At 45.4% G+C, this 14,627-nt stretch overlaps 1 long non-coding RNA gene across 1 annotated transcript; it reads left to right on the top strand.

The window, feature by feature from the left end:
* The first annotated feature begins 3,008 nt into the window (after window positions 1-3,008).
* On the top strand, window positions 3,009-10,946 carry LOC309357738. Its single transcript, XR_014163214.1, has 3 exons — window positions 3,009-3,176; window positions 7,404-7,943; window positions 10,462-10,946. It is a non-coding gene; the product is annotated as an uncharacterized lncRNA (long non-coding RNA).
* The last annotated feature ends 3,681 nt before the right edge of the window (window positions 10,947-14,627 follow it).

Raw genomic sequence — 14,627 nt, 5'->3', positions numbered from 1 at the left:
GACCCTGAGCTGCATCAGAAGGACTCTAATGAAGCATCTGGCCCAGCATCCTGTACTCACAGTGGCCAATCAGATGCCTACATGGGAAGCTGGCAATCAAAATCATAGAACTGAAGAGTTTGAAGGCACCATAATAATAATAATAATAATAATAATAATAATAATAATAATAATACCCTGTCCATCTAATAGCTTTCTCCAGCCACTCTGGGTGGCTTCCAACATTTATAAAAACATGATAAAACATTAAACATTTAAAAACTTCCATATACAAGGCTGCCTTCAGATGTCTTCTAAAGGTTGTTTAGACTTATCTCCTTGGCCTTGGGGGGTATCTCCTTGGCCTTGGATACCCTCCAACATTTCTCTGATGCAAATAGGAACAACCTAAGGAAAAGGATAGCTTCTGTAAATCCAGGACTGTCCCTGGAAAACAGGGGAACTTGGTGGGTCTGGTATATATGAAGTATCACAAGCAAGGGGGGGGAGGATAGGTCAGAAGAGCTCAGTTTTGACAGTGGGGAGAGAGCAAAGGGAGAGATAGCTAGCCAGGAACCTGGAAAGTGGCTTTATACAAAGTCAGAGCCATTGGGCGATCTAGCTGTGCACTAGAGATGCCAGCAGAGATTGAGACTGGGACCTTCTGTAGGCAAAGCAGGTGTCCTCCCACTCAGCCCTTTCAAGGGACAGATGTGAGCAAACTTCAGCTTGGTTTAAGTTGGGGGTGAGAACTGAGGGATCAGGAGTCAAGCAAACAATCAAATATTTGTTTCCAGAATAATGACCCTTTGGACCCAGTTGTATGTCTTTTTTGCTACAAGCAGAGCCTCATCAGTTCCATCAGTCTCAATGGTTTCTAGAGAAAGGGCCAAGGTGAGCTCTATCCAAACCTTCCCCATCTTTGCAGATCTGTGGTTGGATTGCCCTGTAAATCTCTGCCTCTTGAAATGGAGATAACACGGTGTCAGTTGCCATGATGTCTATTTGTCAAATTAAATTAAAGTCTCCAGAATAAATAGCATTTCCCCTCTCTCTCTCTCTTTCTCATCCCTCCGGTCATGGGCGCTTCATGAATTCATACATGCCAGAACATTATTATTTATGAGTATCCTTCTTTCTGGGGAAGTTATTTGCTTAAAAAGTGCACATCTCATATCCCAGGCTGCTGAGCCCCAGGCCTTGATCAAGTCTGGCTTCATCCTCTCCCATGAATGAAAGCCAGTTGCTCCTGATTCTCCTCCTTCCTGGCCCGACATCCTGTTCCTAGCCTCTTCCTTTCCTCCTCTGGTCTCTGCTAAGAATTTCCTTCGTTTGATTGCCCATAGGCCTACATTCTTAAAAATGTATGAATGAATGAGTGAATGAATGAATTGCTATGGCCACCAGCCATAGCAATAAAACAAAATGCAGTATACATGGGATAAAGGTAAAAAGTTAATTTTATAAAATACATTTTGGGGGTCTGGATCAATAGTCAAATAATGGATCTTATTCTAAATGCCCTGGTTAAAAACCTTGCAGCTTTTGCTATCACCTGTTCATCTTGATCTGCCAAGAGAAAGGACACTGTGACCCTCTTAAAAACGTCGTTTTTACAAGGCCATTATTTCAATGGGTGTAGGACGTGGAGGTGGGGATTGGTGGGGCGATTTGATTCAGTTCACATTTAAAGGCAAACCCACTTTGAAATTTGCACTTCCCTGAATTTTGCCATGCAAGTCTCCAGCCAAGTGATACCTACAAAACTGTGTGCACCTAGGGCAAAGTTTGCACCCACTGGGGGATGTAGCATACCGTACATAAATGCATTACATTAGGAGAAATAGCTTTTCAAAAAAATGTGTATATTGGACAAAAATGTGCCTGTTAGAAGAAATTTGCACTAAAATGCTGATGAATGAGGTTTTTTTTTTTTAATTCGCAAATTCAACGTCTGGCAAAGGCCGGAGGGTTTCAGTTGTTTAGTCTATTGGCGTTGGGTTAATCCTATTTTTAGGTGCTGCAGTTGATTGGGAGGAATTCTAGTGGTCTTGTTGTTGCATATTATGTGAATTTGTGGGTGTGTCTTTGTGTGGTTTTCCATCCTGGTATCTGCTCAGATCAATAAAATGAAGATTTCAGTGAGAGGGCTGTGGCAAGAACCTTCTTCCTCAGTATCTAGATTTCAATGTAAAATTATTATTATTTTTTTACAAATGAACTTTTAGCTAAATTACTTCCCCCACCTCCATCATGGGCTCAGGTTGTATGTATGTGTAAATAAACTCTATATCCTGAAGACACCACAATTTCCTCATTCTGAGGAAACCAGAGATTGGTACCGCTCAGAGATTGGGGTAGCGTGCGACAATATAGTAGAAGAGGATCTTTCGTTTTGTTTTCTGTCTGCACTTTCAAAGATTATTTATTATTATTATTATTCTTCAGCAACTTATAGTTTTTTTCACAAATGAAAAAATAAACGAAGAAAACAAACCCCAAAATAAGAGGAAAAACCCCAAAGCCTTCAGCATTTGTTCTTGGCTGACCGAATCCACTTCCCGTGAGAGTCCCCTTTCACAGCTCTTCCCTAATCCTCTAGAAATCGCCTGCTCTCTCTCTCTCTACAGCTGTCGATTCTCCCTGATAAAACTATTTGTTCAATTATTCTTGGCAGAGATATCACGGCCAGCCTCAAAGGACTCCAAGCCCCAGAACTCGGCCAACTTCAATCGCACCAGACCCATGAGTTGGGACTCAGGCCTGTTTGAAGCCTGCTCTGTCCATCTCGGGCTGGGCACTCTGCCGCTGCCCTTTACCTTTGCTAACACACCCAAATGCCCTGAGGGGCATTTGTGGCCGTGTGGGGTGGGCGGCATTGGCGGGAGGGGGGTGGGTGGGAGAGGAAGAAAGGAAATGCCGTGATAGCACCGCGAGAATGCTTGTGTGATAAGATAATTACAAATGAAAGAGAGATTAGCAGAGGCTGTCGGGACAAATGCTTCCAAAATGGTTTCTGAGGCGCTGGCGGTTTGTTCTAACAGGGAGAGTCAGCTGCAGCTGCCGTCTCCATGGTGACCCCCGGCAACAAAGGCCCCGCCGGGATCCCCGCATGAAAATGGAAGGCTAGTCGGGGGGTGGGGGGGGGGGAGAAGAGATGACAGACTGGGCCAGACCTGCGTCACACAAATGGACTGGTAATTAACACATTTTTCCCCCTTCCCCACACTTGTCTCTCTCCAGCCTCTGCCCACCCAACGGGGCTTTTTCGGAAACATTAAAACCCAACTAATAAATGGCTTACAGCTGCTGAAAGACGAGCCCTGTCTGGCTGAGACTCCGGCGGTCACCTGCTTCCCACCCCCCCCCCCACCCCTCGCCGACACCCTCCATTGATCTTCCAAGGGGTCCTGCCTGAATTTTTTCCTAGACGGAGACCAGCATTTCAACATGGCACAGAAATCCACAAATGGCCCAGATTCCAGGCAGGCACACTACGGCCCAGAGCCCAGACAGCACAGCCGCCAGGCTTAGCAACAGGGCAACCAAACTCCGACCACAGCTTTGCTAATAGCTCACCTGCATTCTGTGAGCCATATTTCACCTAGGCTGTTTGCATGGCACCTGGTGCCCTGGATAAGGTCACTCATTTAGCAGCATGTCAAAAGCTGGTCTGCTGACCTGGTTCATGCCTGGGGGGAAGGCAGTTGAGGGAGAGAGGCTGCAGAGGGGACCAAAGGCTTGTAAGGCTGTAGCAGACCTTCCAAGTGCAACTATTTTCCAGGGACAGTCGGAGATTTACAGAAGCCATCCTGGTTTCTGATTGGATCCTGGAATGTTCTGCTTTTCCTTAGAATGTCCCTATTTTCATCGGAGAAATGTCAGAAGGTATGGAGGGAGTTATGCGACCCCCGAGCCAAGGAGATAAGTAACTGTACAACCTTTAGAAGATGTCTGAAGGCAGCCCTGCATAGGGAAATTTTTTAGATGTTTAATGTTTTGTTATGTTTTTACATATGTCGGAAGCTGCCCAGAGTGGCTGGGGCAACCCAATCAGATGGGTGGGGTATAAATTGATATATATATATATATATTATTATTATTGAATAAAGGTAAAGGGACCCCTGACCATTAGGTCCAGTCGTGGCCGACTCTGGGGTTGCGGCGCTCATCTTGCTTTATTGGCCAAGGGAGCTGGCGTACAGCTTCCGGGTCATGTGGCCAGCATGATTAAGCCGCTTCTGGCGAACCAGAGCAGCGCACGGAAACGCTGTTTACCTTCCTGCCAGAGCAGTGTCTATTTATCTACTTGCACTTTGACATGCTTTCAAACTGCTAGGTTGGCAGGGGCAGGGACCAAGCAACGGGAGCTCACTCCATCTCAGGGATTCGAACCACCGACCTTCTGATCAGCAAGCCTAGGCTCTGTGGTTTAGACCACAGCGCCACCTGCATCCTTTATTATTGAATAGAACGTCCCTATTTTCATCAGAGAAAAGTTGCAGGGTATGTCGTAGCTCAGTGATGGAGGATGTGCCTTGCAAGGCCCCATGTTCCAACCCTAGTATCCCAGGTAGAGCAGGGGAAGCATCCTGCCTAAGAACCTCGAGAGCCACTGCTGGCCAATATAGACTATACTGAGCTAGATGAGGGGCTATGTGTTGTGTGAAGAAAGTGAGCAGGGAGCAGTTTTCCTCCCTCCCTCCCAATATGAGAATTCGGGAACAGTCAATAAAGTTGAATGACTAGAAGAATCAAGGCAGACAAAAGAAAGTACTTCTCCATTCAGTGCATTAGTTAAGCTATGGGATTTGCTTCCACAAGGTGCAGCCAAGGCCACCAACTCAAATGTTTTTTGAAAAGAGGATTAAAGAAATTCACGGAGAATAAAGCTATCAGTGGCTACTAGCCAGGGGGATGATGCTCTACCTCCACTGCCAGAGACAGTACGCCTCTGAATACCAGCTCCTCCTGGGCATCCCAAGTTGGGAGAGTGCTGTTGAACATAGGAGAAGCTTGTTGCATCAGGCCGATGGCCCATCTCCTCCAGCATTCCATTCTCATATAGCCAACCAGATGCCCTCTCCTCCATGAATTTTCTAATCCGCTTTTGAAGCCATCTAGGTTGTTGGACGTCACAGTCTCTTGTGGGTGCGAGTTCCATAGTTTAACTATGCGCTGCATGAAGAAGGACGTTCTTTTATCTGTCCTGGATTTCCCAACACTGAGCTTCATTAGATGCCCACCAGTTCTAGTGTATTGAGAAAGGGAGAAAAGCTTATCTCCAAGCCATGCATAATTTCATAAACGTCAACCATGTTGCCTGTCGCTCGCCTTTTCCCTAAATGAAGAGGTCCCAGACGCTGCAATCCTCCTTCATAGAGGTGTTGCTCTGCCCTCTTGACTGGGATATCTCAGTCAGTAGAGACTGAGACTCTTAATGTCATTGTTGTGGGTTCGAGAGGGCCCCACGTTGGGCAAAAGATTCCTGCATTGCAGGGGGTTGAACTAGATGGCCCTCATGGTGCCTTCAAACTCTTCAGTTCTGTTATTTTGATTGCCCTTGGTTGGTGTGCTCAAGTCTTGCTTCCCATGTAGGCATCTGATTGGCCACTGTGAGTACAGGATGCTGGGCTAGATGCTTCATTAGAGTCCTTCTGATGCAGCTCAGGGTCCTCCTTACATTCTTAATGTGCATTTCGAGGCAACTCTTCTCCATGACTTTATGACCTTGAACCCTTCCTCCATTCATCAACTCAGAAGACGTATGGATGTTAACACATTCCATGTTTGTCTGAGGAAGACCCAGCAGGAGCAAAGCCAGCGATCTGGTTTCCTTCTCCTCTTGCTGAGCTCCGTGCTCAAACGGCCCATTTCTTGTGGGGAGGAGGGGCGGGGACTCTCTTGATTCAGAGGCTCCTTTTTTCCAACAGGTTCTGCATCTCTCTGTGTGTTTGTAACATCAACAGCCGCCCAGCCAAGCTCGTGGCATTTGCCGATGGGGAAAACAGGCTGAGATCGGGATGTTGTGCGTTGACGCCATGGGGCTGCACATTGCAGATTGTTCCACCTGGCGAGGCGAGCGGCTGAACAGGACTTCAACTCTCAATGACCTCCTGGGAGCACTAGCAAATGCAAAGCCACCCCCTTTCTCCCTTGTAATGCAAAGTGGGGAGTGATATTCCTTCATTTGTCGCATTTGCCTGTATAAATTGCCGCTTTCCTCTCCAGATCTACATGCAGGCCTGACTCTCAAGGACCACCAGGGTGGGGGGGGGGAGGAATATAGATGCTTTCTAGAGGCTTTTGAAAAGCAGAGATGGCATCAAGTGGAGGGCTCCCCCCTCCCATGCCCAAGCTGCCTAAGGGATATACAGACCCAGCTCCCATTAAAATTAATAGTCCAGATCTTCCCCTTAATGTTCTAAAAGGTTTTCCTCCTTTCAACTGGTCTTGAGCGAGAACATTATAGCAGATAAATAGAAACTCTTTCCTCCGCATCGGAAGAGGTAAAATTCAGCTCCTATTAAAATCAAAAGAGCAACCCGCAGGTTTAGAACAAAGGCACACGGCAATTTCAACCCTGATTTCGCACATGGCCCAGGCAAACCAAAAAAACACAAAAGCAACACAAATGTGCACACCAACCTCTGCCAAGCTGGCTGGGACTGATGGAAATTGTAGTCCATAACTTCTGGAGGGCACTAGGTTGAAACAACCTTTGTTCATATTATTATTTTAGCTCTTTTGCTTCTGCATATGCACAGATGGGGTCATCAGATATTGGTGGTTGGACTGTAAGCAAAGGCATTAAAATAGTTTGGCTGCCAGATGTCCCCAGCTGCCAAATATAACTACTAGGGGTGTAAGAAGGTACATTTCCCCACTCCATTCCCTGTACTCTTTGCATGCAGCACTGTTTGCATTCCACTGCAGGCCAACTTCCACCAAAAATGAAATTTTTGCTGGGGCAAAATTATGTAACTTACGTAAGTGACATAAATCACTTTGTTGTTGCATTGTTGCACCCTGTTCATGTCTGTGCAAAGGAAATGCAGTGCAAAAGAGGGGTGGTTGTAATAAAGCATGCATGGCTTGCAGGCTGAAAGCAGCAACAGTAGCGAATGCGGATTGCATTCCCTGGATTGTTTTCCAACACCACCCAATTACCGCTCCCCTTTCCAATTTTGTCAGCAATCTCCAACGTCCCTGACAAACACATATTGCAGACTGAAGGAGACTCAAATAATGTCCCTCTTCCTTGTCTTCGAAGATAGATGGTTCCCGGGATGCAGCCACCACCGCCATTCCGATCAGTTTTCTTGATGATAAGATTAGCCTTATGGATGACGGCACAGGGTGGGGGTGGGGACCTTTAGAAGAGAGAATTGCACAGAAAGCCCTCCTGCCATTTCTTTTCACAGGGCAATCCATCACCAAGAGCCCTTCCCATGCTGCCTCTGCTCAGAGCTCTGGCTGGAACAAAACTTCCTTTCTCTCCGTGCCACCTGCACAAACGGGGTCCTGACCCAACCAAGCTGGAACTCTTCCTCGTCATGTCATCGCCAGCCTCTGCATTTTTACAGCGTGCAGTTGGTTGCCTGAAATCTGGCCGCTTTCTTGGCATCGGGGCAAGAAGTCTGCATAGTTCAGCATCACATTCTCCGCATGCGTGGACCCCAAATGCACAAAACAGCTCATGGGAGTCAAAAGCTGAGATGGGAGCTCTCCCTACAGTTGATGGACAAACCCCACAGGTCTGGCTATGCCTGCAAAACAAACTTGGTAGGGGCGCATGTCATGGAGAAGAGGGATAGATTTAAGAAAGATTTTCTCCCTCTCTACAAGTCATGGGCATCCAATGAAGCCGAACGTTGGAAGATGCAGGGCAGACAAAAACAAGAAAGGAACTCACTTTCACAAGAGGCAGTGATGGCCATCGACTGGAATAGCTTTTATAGAGGGTAAGGCAAATCATGGCAGATAAGATTATGGATGGCTATGTTTTGCCTCCACAGTTGGAGGTACAGTGGTACCTCTAGTTACGGGCTTGATCCGTTCCAGGGTGTCATTTGCACCCCCAAAAGTCTGCAACTAGAGCGCTGCTTCTGCGCACATGCGTGGTGCAGTAGAACACTTCTGCACATGTGTGAGTTGCACAGAGCACTTCTGCGCGTGCATGAGACATGCAGAGCGCTTCTGCGCATGCACACGTGGCAAAACCACATACACTTCCGGGTTTGCCGCGTTCGTATCCTGAAAAAAACGCAACCAGAGACAGATGTAACAGGAGGTAAAGGTAAAGGGACCCATGACCATTAGGTCCAGTCGTGGCCAACTCTAGGGTTGTGGCTCTCATCTCACTTTATTGGCCGAGGGAGCCGGCGTACAGCTTTACGACTGTACTAATACTTCTGAATACCAGTAAGTGAAGTCAGTAGTGTGGGGAGGGCTCTTGTGCTCGGGGGTCCTGCTTTTGAGGGATCTGAGTGGCCACTGTGAGAACAGGATGCTGGACTGAGTGGGCCACTGACCTGATCCAGAAGGCTGCTTCTTATGCTCTTAATCAGGATGAGTGCTCAATTCAACTGGAAGCCACACCATATTCCAACATTAAACAGTTTCCTGAGAAAGAGGAGTGCAGTAACAGAAAAGCCCATCTTTGTGGTGGCAAAGTTTGAGGAGTGCATTTCTGGCATTAAGGACTTTCTGGATGCCTCTTTGAAATCAGCCACTTGGCATGATTTGCCTCTCTTCCTCTCAACAGCATCTCATCACGTACTGCCTGAGGATATATAAACCGTTCACCCATAGCTTTAAAAACTGACATCTTCCTGTACTGCACATTCAGGGATCCTGTGAATTTCAAGCTGGGCCGTGGAGGAATGATTTGGCTCAGAAAATGGAATTAAAGATGTATTATGTGAGGGGGAGAAATGAGCAGGCAAGTTACTGCCTCGCTTTTTCCCTGGAGTAGGTTTTGCCTCACCATACCGATGTTTAAAGCAGTCTTATGCCGCTTCAACAGACATGGTATTCCCCACAGAATCCTAGGAAATGCAGTTCGTTCAGGGTGCTATGCAATATTATGAGACCCCATTCCTCTCCACCCCACCCCCCAAGCTACAATGCTTAAAATTCTTTGGGAAGAGGGATGGATGGTTAAACCACTCTGAGAATTGTAGCTCCATGAGGAGAATAGGGGTCTCTGCACAAACTACATTTCCCAGGATGCTTTGGGGGGGGAACCATGACTGTTTAAAGTGGTATCATAATACCCTCTAACATGCCACACAGGAAAATTGAGACACATGTCTTTCGGGGCCAGGAACCAACACAGGACATCCTGGGATTCAGGATGGCTTCTGTAATTCTGGGATGTCCCACTTAAAACAGGACAGTTCAGAGGTATGTGTCATGGTGCTTTAAAGGTATGATGTGAATGTAGCTTAGGACTGCAGCCTAGGAGGACTTACGGGGGCGCTGATCCTGATCTGAGTACCTCTTTTAACACTGTGCCCCCCCCCCCGCTTTTGCAGTAGTAGTGTGGAGTAAAAGAGCCTTACTTGTAAGTTTAAGGTGACTATGTGTGCCCCATCTGTACCATACATCCAACGACTCACCATACATCCAACGACTCAAAGAATGACCTGCCACCTCTTATCTCTCATTAGTTTAGCCTGCTCCACCCAATCAGAACCGACCCATTGCTTTGAACAGTAAGCATTGTTCCCTGTGGGTGAAAACGTGGCAGGGGGGTTGCTGGGGGGCAATGCTGACTGGGAAAATGCCAAGAAGGGAAATATTGACGTGTCCCCATCCTCAGTGCTGCTTCTATGCTCGTTTTCTCACCTGCCGAGGCTGCTTATTTGCATCTGCTAACCACAGCCCTGCCTCCCACATTTCTAAACCACAGAGCCTAGGGCTTGCCGATCAGAAGGTCGGTCGTTCGAATCCCTGCGACAGGTTGAGCTTCTGTTGCTCGGTCCCTGCTCCTGCCAATCTAGCAGTTCGAAAGCACATCAAAGTGCAAGTAGATAAATAGGTACCACTCTGGCAGCAAAGTAAACGGCATTTCCATGCACTGCTCTGGTTTGCCAGAAGCGGCTTTGTCATGCTGGCTACATGACCTGCAAGCTGTACGCCAGCTCCCTCAGCCAATAAAGCAAGAAGAGCGCCGCAACTCCAGAGTCATCCACGATTGGACCTAATGGTCAGAGGTCCCTTTACCTTTACCTTTTCATTCCATACCCTCTAGCGAAAACAGAGACGTTCTAAGGAATGAAGACCATCTGAGGATCAAATCAGAAACTGGGATGGCTTCTGCAAATCCAGGACGGTCTCCCTGGAAAACAAGAGTACTTGAAGGGTCTGTAATGCTGTATTTTGCATTATTTTGTATCACACGCATGAAAAAGGTTAGACCTCCCATTAATTTCCACCTCCAACCTCCGTCTCACCCTCCTCTCTTCCATCATCCAGCATCAGGTTCTGAGCAGCTGTTTCCGAGCGGCGCAGATTGTGCTTGAAGTGATACGTCAAAACACCATTAGCAAGGCCTGCCTGCTCTTCTCAGCCTCCCTGCTCTCCCAGCCAGGACAGTCTGGCGCTGAGACACCCGGCCTGGTGCTTTGAAGAGCCCAGTTTGTGCTGCACTCAGACAGCTGGGCCTTGCCAGAAACTGCCCTGCCCTCCCTCCCGAACCTTGGGGCTAAACTGGCGTTTTAAAATAGAGCTCTGCTCAATGACGGGGGTGACAACTGCGCAATTATTTCCAACACTTGTTTACCGACTTGCTTGGGAAGTTGAACTTCCATCTGGTGCAAGCAAATGCAGTGGAGCGTTGACATGGCTGGCAAACAGAAACTATCTGAAGAACTATCTGAAGAACTGTGCACGCACACGAAAGTTTATACCTAAAACTACTCAGTTGGCCTCTAAGGGGCTACTTTTTAATTTACAATTCTTCTGGGAGGATTCTTTTAAAGACTTTCTTAGATTATATAACTTTTCTGAGGACTTGATTTTTTTAAGGGAGTTCTTATGTTTTTAAGAAGAGTCTTTTTAACTATCTTTTTAAAGAATTGTTTTAATTTATTTTGACTACGGCAGACCTACTTGAATCAAGCAGAAACTATGTATTCATTGTTTTATTTATTATTATTAACAAATATCTGTATACTGCCGTGTCTCACAATTTACAGCGATTTACAGCCATGAGAACCATACAATAAAAAGCCATGCAAAGTATATATATATAAAAAACCAGACATCAGTTAACCATGGTGGAAGGGTGTATTCTTAATTGCCTGCATAGGCCTGGTGGAATCGAAGTTTTTCGGCAGGCATTTAAAAGTTCACCTAGAAGACACCTGCTGAATCTCAAGTGGCAGAGAGTTCCACAGGACTGGGCTGATGACCATAAAGGCTTGGTGTTTTTTTGTTTTTTGTTTGTCAAATGAGCCTCACCAACTTGGGGAATGACTGACAGTGTCCTAGCAAATGATATCAGCGATCAAGCTGGAATAGAAGGGTTCGGGCAGTCCCTGACCTCAGTTGCCCAGGTCTTTTAATATTAATATTAATACAAGGACTTTGAACCTGGCTCGGTAATCAGGGGCTGGCTACTGCAAAGGCCATCTCTTCCTGATGGATGCCTCTTCTGCTCTTTCAGGTTAACTGCCTTTAGACACAATTTAAAAATCTAAAAACAAAAATGCTCCCACTTGTGGACACAGCACTCAAACTCTTGGCTCAATTGCTGCCAATGTTTTCATTCCAAAATTTACCTGTGAGATTGACTTACCCTATTCAAGCCCACTGGACCACACTGATCGGCAGACCTGATGCTGCCTAAACCACTCCTGTGTTTATCTTTGGTTGGTTCATGCCAACCCAGATCAGGAATTGGGGGGACCTGTGGCCCTAATGCTGGATCCACCTCCCATCCAAGGGCAGCCAGCAAGGAAGGAGCTGCCCCCTTGACTCAGCAGCATTGCCACCAAGTACCAGGGAAGAGAATGGGCAGCGATGGGGCAGAGGGAGCTCTAGATTCAATCTGCCAGTGCATTGCCCGAACCTCACAGCTGCAGTCCCAAAGTGCCCCCCTCCCCCATGGATTAGATAGATAGATAGATAGTCAGGGATGATGGGAGTTGTAGACAAGCAGCTGTCAAGCACAGTTTCTCCATGGATTAGATTGATAGAAAAATAGATAGATGATAGATGATGATAGATGATGATAGATGATGATAGATAGATGATAGATAGATAGATGATAGATAGATAGATAGATAGATAGATAGATAGATAGATAGATAGATGATAGATAGATGATAGATAGATAGATAGATAGATGATAGATAGATAGATAGATAGATAGATAGATAGATAGATAGATAGATAGATAGATAGATAATAGATAGATAGATGATAGATAGATAGATAGATAGATAGATAGATAGATAGATAGATAGATGATAGATAGATGATAGATAGATGATAGATGATAGATAGATAGATAGATAGATAGATAGATAGATAGATAGATAGATAGATAGATAGATGATAGATAGATAGATAGATATAATAGATATAGATAATAGATTAGATAGATGATAGATGATAGATAGATGATAGATAGATAGATAGATAGATAGATAGATAGATAGATGATAGATAGATAGATAGATAGATAGATAGAGATAATAGATATAGATAATAGATTAGATAGATGATAGATGATAGATAGATAGATAGATAGATAGATAGATAGATAGATAGATAGATAGATAGATAGATAGATAGATAGATGATAGATATAGATGATAGATAGATTAGATAGATAGATGATAGATAGATAGATAGATGATAGATAGATAGATGATAGATAGATAGATAGATAGATAGATAGATAGATAGATAGATAGATGATAGATAGATAGATAGATAGATAGATAACCTATATGTTGTTGTTGTTGTTTAGTCGTTTAGTCGTGTCTGACTTTTCGTGACCCCATGGACCAGAGCACGCCAGGCACTCCTATCTTCCACCGCCTCCCGCAGTTTGGTCAGGCTCATGCTGGTAGCTTTGAGAACACTGTCCAACCATCTCGTCTTCTGTCATCCCCTTCTCCTTGTGCCCTCCATCTTTCCCAGCATCAGGGTCTTTTCCAGGGAGTCTTCTCTTCTCATGAGGTGGCCAAAGTATTGGAGCCTCAGCTTCAGGATCTGTCCTTCCAGTGAGCACTCAGGGTTGATTTCCTTAAGAATGGAGAGGTTTGATCTTCTTGCAGTCCATGGGACTTTCAAGAGTCTCCTCCGGCACCATAATTCAAAAGCATCAATTCTTTGGCGATCAGCCTTCTTTATGGTCCAGCTCTCACTTCCATACATCACTACAATAACCTATATAGGAAGCCTGAAATCAAGAATTGAGCACAACAACCAAGGGCAATCAAAACCATAGAATTGTAAAGTTGGAGGGGACCACAGGGACCATTGGGAATCTTTTGCACAATGTGGGGCTCAAACCCACAACCCTGAGATTAAGAGTCTCATGCTCTGTCAAGTGAGCTATCCCAGTTCAACAGACAGGAGTTACAGTCTTCCCTCTTTCCCTACTGTTGAGACTTTCCCAAGGCACAGCATTTGACCAGGTTTTATTTTCTGTGGAAAGAAGCCACAGGAGGCTGTGGCATTTTATATACAAATATACAGGCTGAGCACGGGTAGAGGACCGATACACTCCAACAGCAAGGTGTGCATTTCTGTGCACATCGATTAGTTGGAGAACTGCATCGTAACATTCAAAGGGAACTGCAAATTTCGGAAGATTTCGCGTCATCTATTGCTTCGAAGAGTGCTAATTAGGTGACTTTGTCGTCCACCTCCCCCTCCCAGGTTGCTTTCCAGAAGAAAGTCCTTGATCTCTTCCCTTGCCACATTCAAAAATGGACTGGAGTAGCTCCTTTCAGCTCCTCTGGGGGTTTCTGAAGGCATTTGTGAATTCAAAGCCCCCTCTAGTGTTAATCTCAATACCAGCAATTGCATATTCGCAAATTTCTTAGGGAAAATGAGCATGAGGGTTTGGTGCTCTTGCTTATATTGTGAGTGGCATCAAAAGAATCGTTTTAAGTTTTTGGTACCTGTATGGTTATGATGTTGCTCTTATGGTGAAGGGTTCGTACATAAATAAATAAATACTATATCATTGTTTTCTGCCCTTTCAAATGTGTTGCAATAACTTTCTAGGTTCATATCCTGCCCTCTCTATCTCATCACAACCCTGTTTCATGTGTTCTGTTTCACAGTGTTCTCAGTAAATCACAAGACAGAACCTCACCCGACACTGTACTGCTCTAAAGCATAACAGAAATGGTCCATTACTCAACAAAGCTTTTCTTTCCCAACCTAACTTCAGCGATTGCAATAGTATTTGCAAAGTTTCCACACAAGCAGCAGATCCCAGATTCTCATCATCCATTTCGTCAATGAGATGCCTTTGAATTTCAGTTTGTAACTCATTGCAATTCTAGCACCTGCTAATTAATCGCTGTGGCTTACAATAAATACATAAATGTTTTGCCAAACGCAAGAGTTCTTCTGGAGTCGGTAGCAACAGCAACACTAGTGGAAAGAATTTCAGT

Source organism: Podarcis melisellensis (genome assembly GCF_964234715.1).
Source record: "Podarcis melisellensis genome assembly, chromosome: 15".
Taxonomy (NCBI): Eukaryota; Metazoa; Chordata; class Lepidosauria; order Squamata; family Lacertidae; genus Podarcis; species Podarcis melisellensis.
Note: the sequence above shows the minus strand (reverse complement) of the source record. Positions and strands in the feature narration are given on the sequence as shown.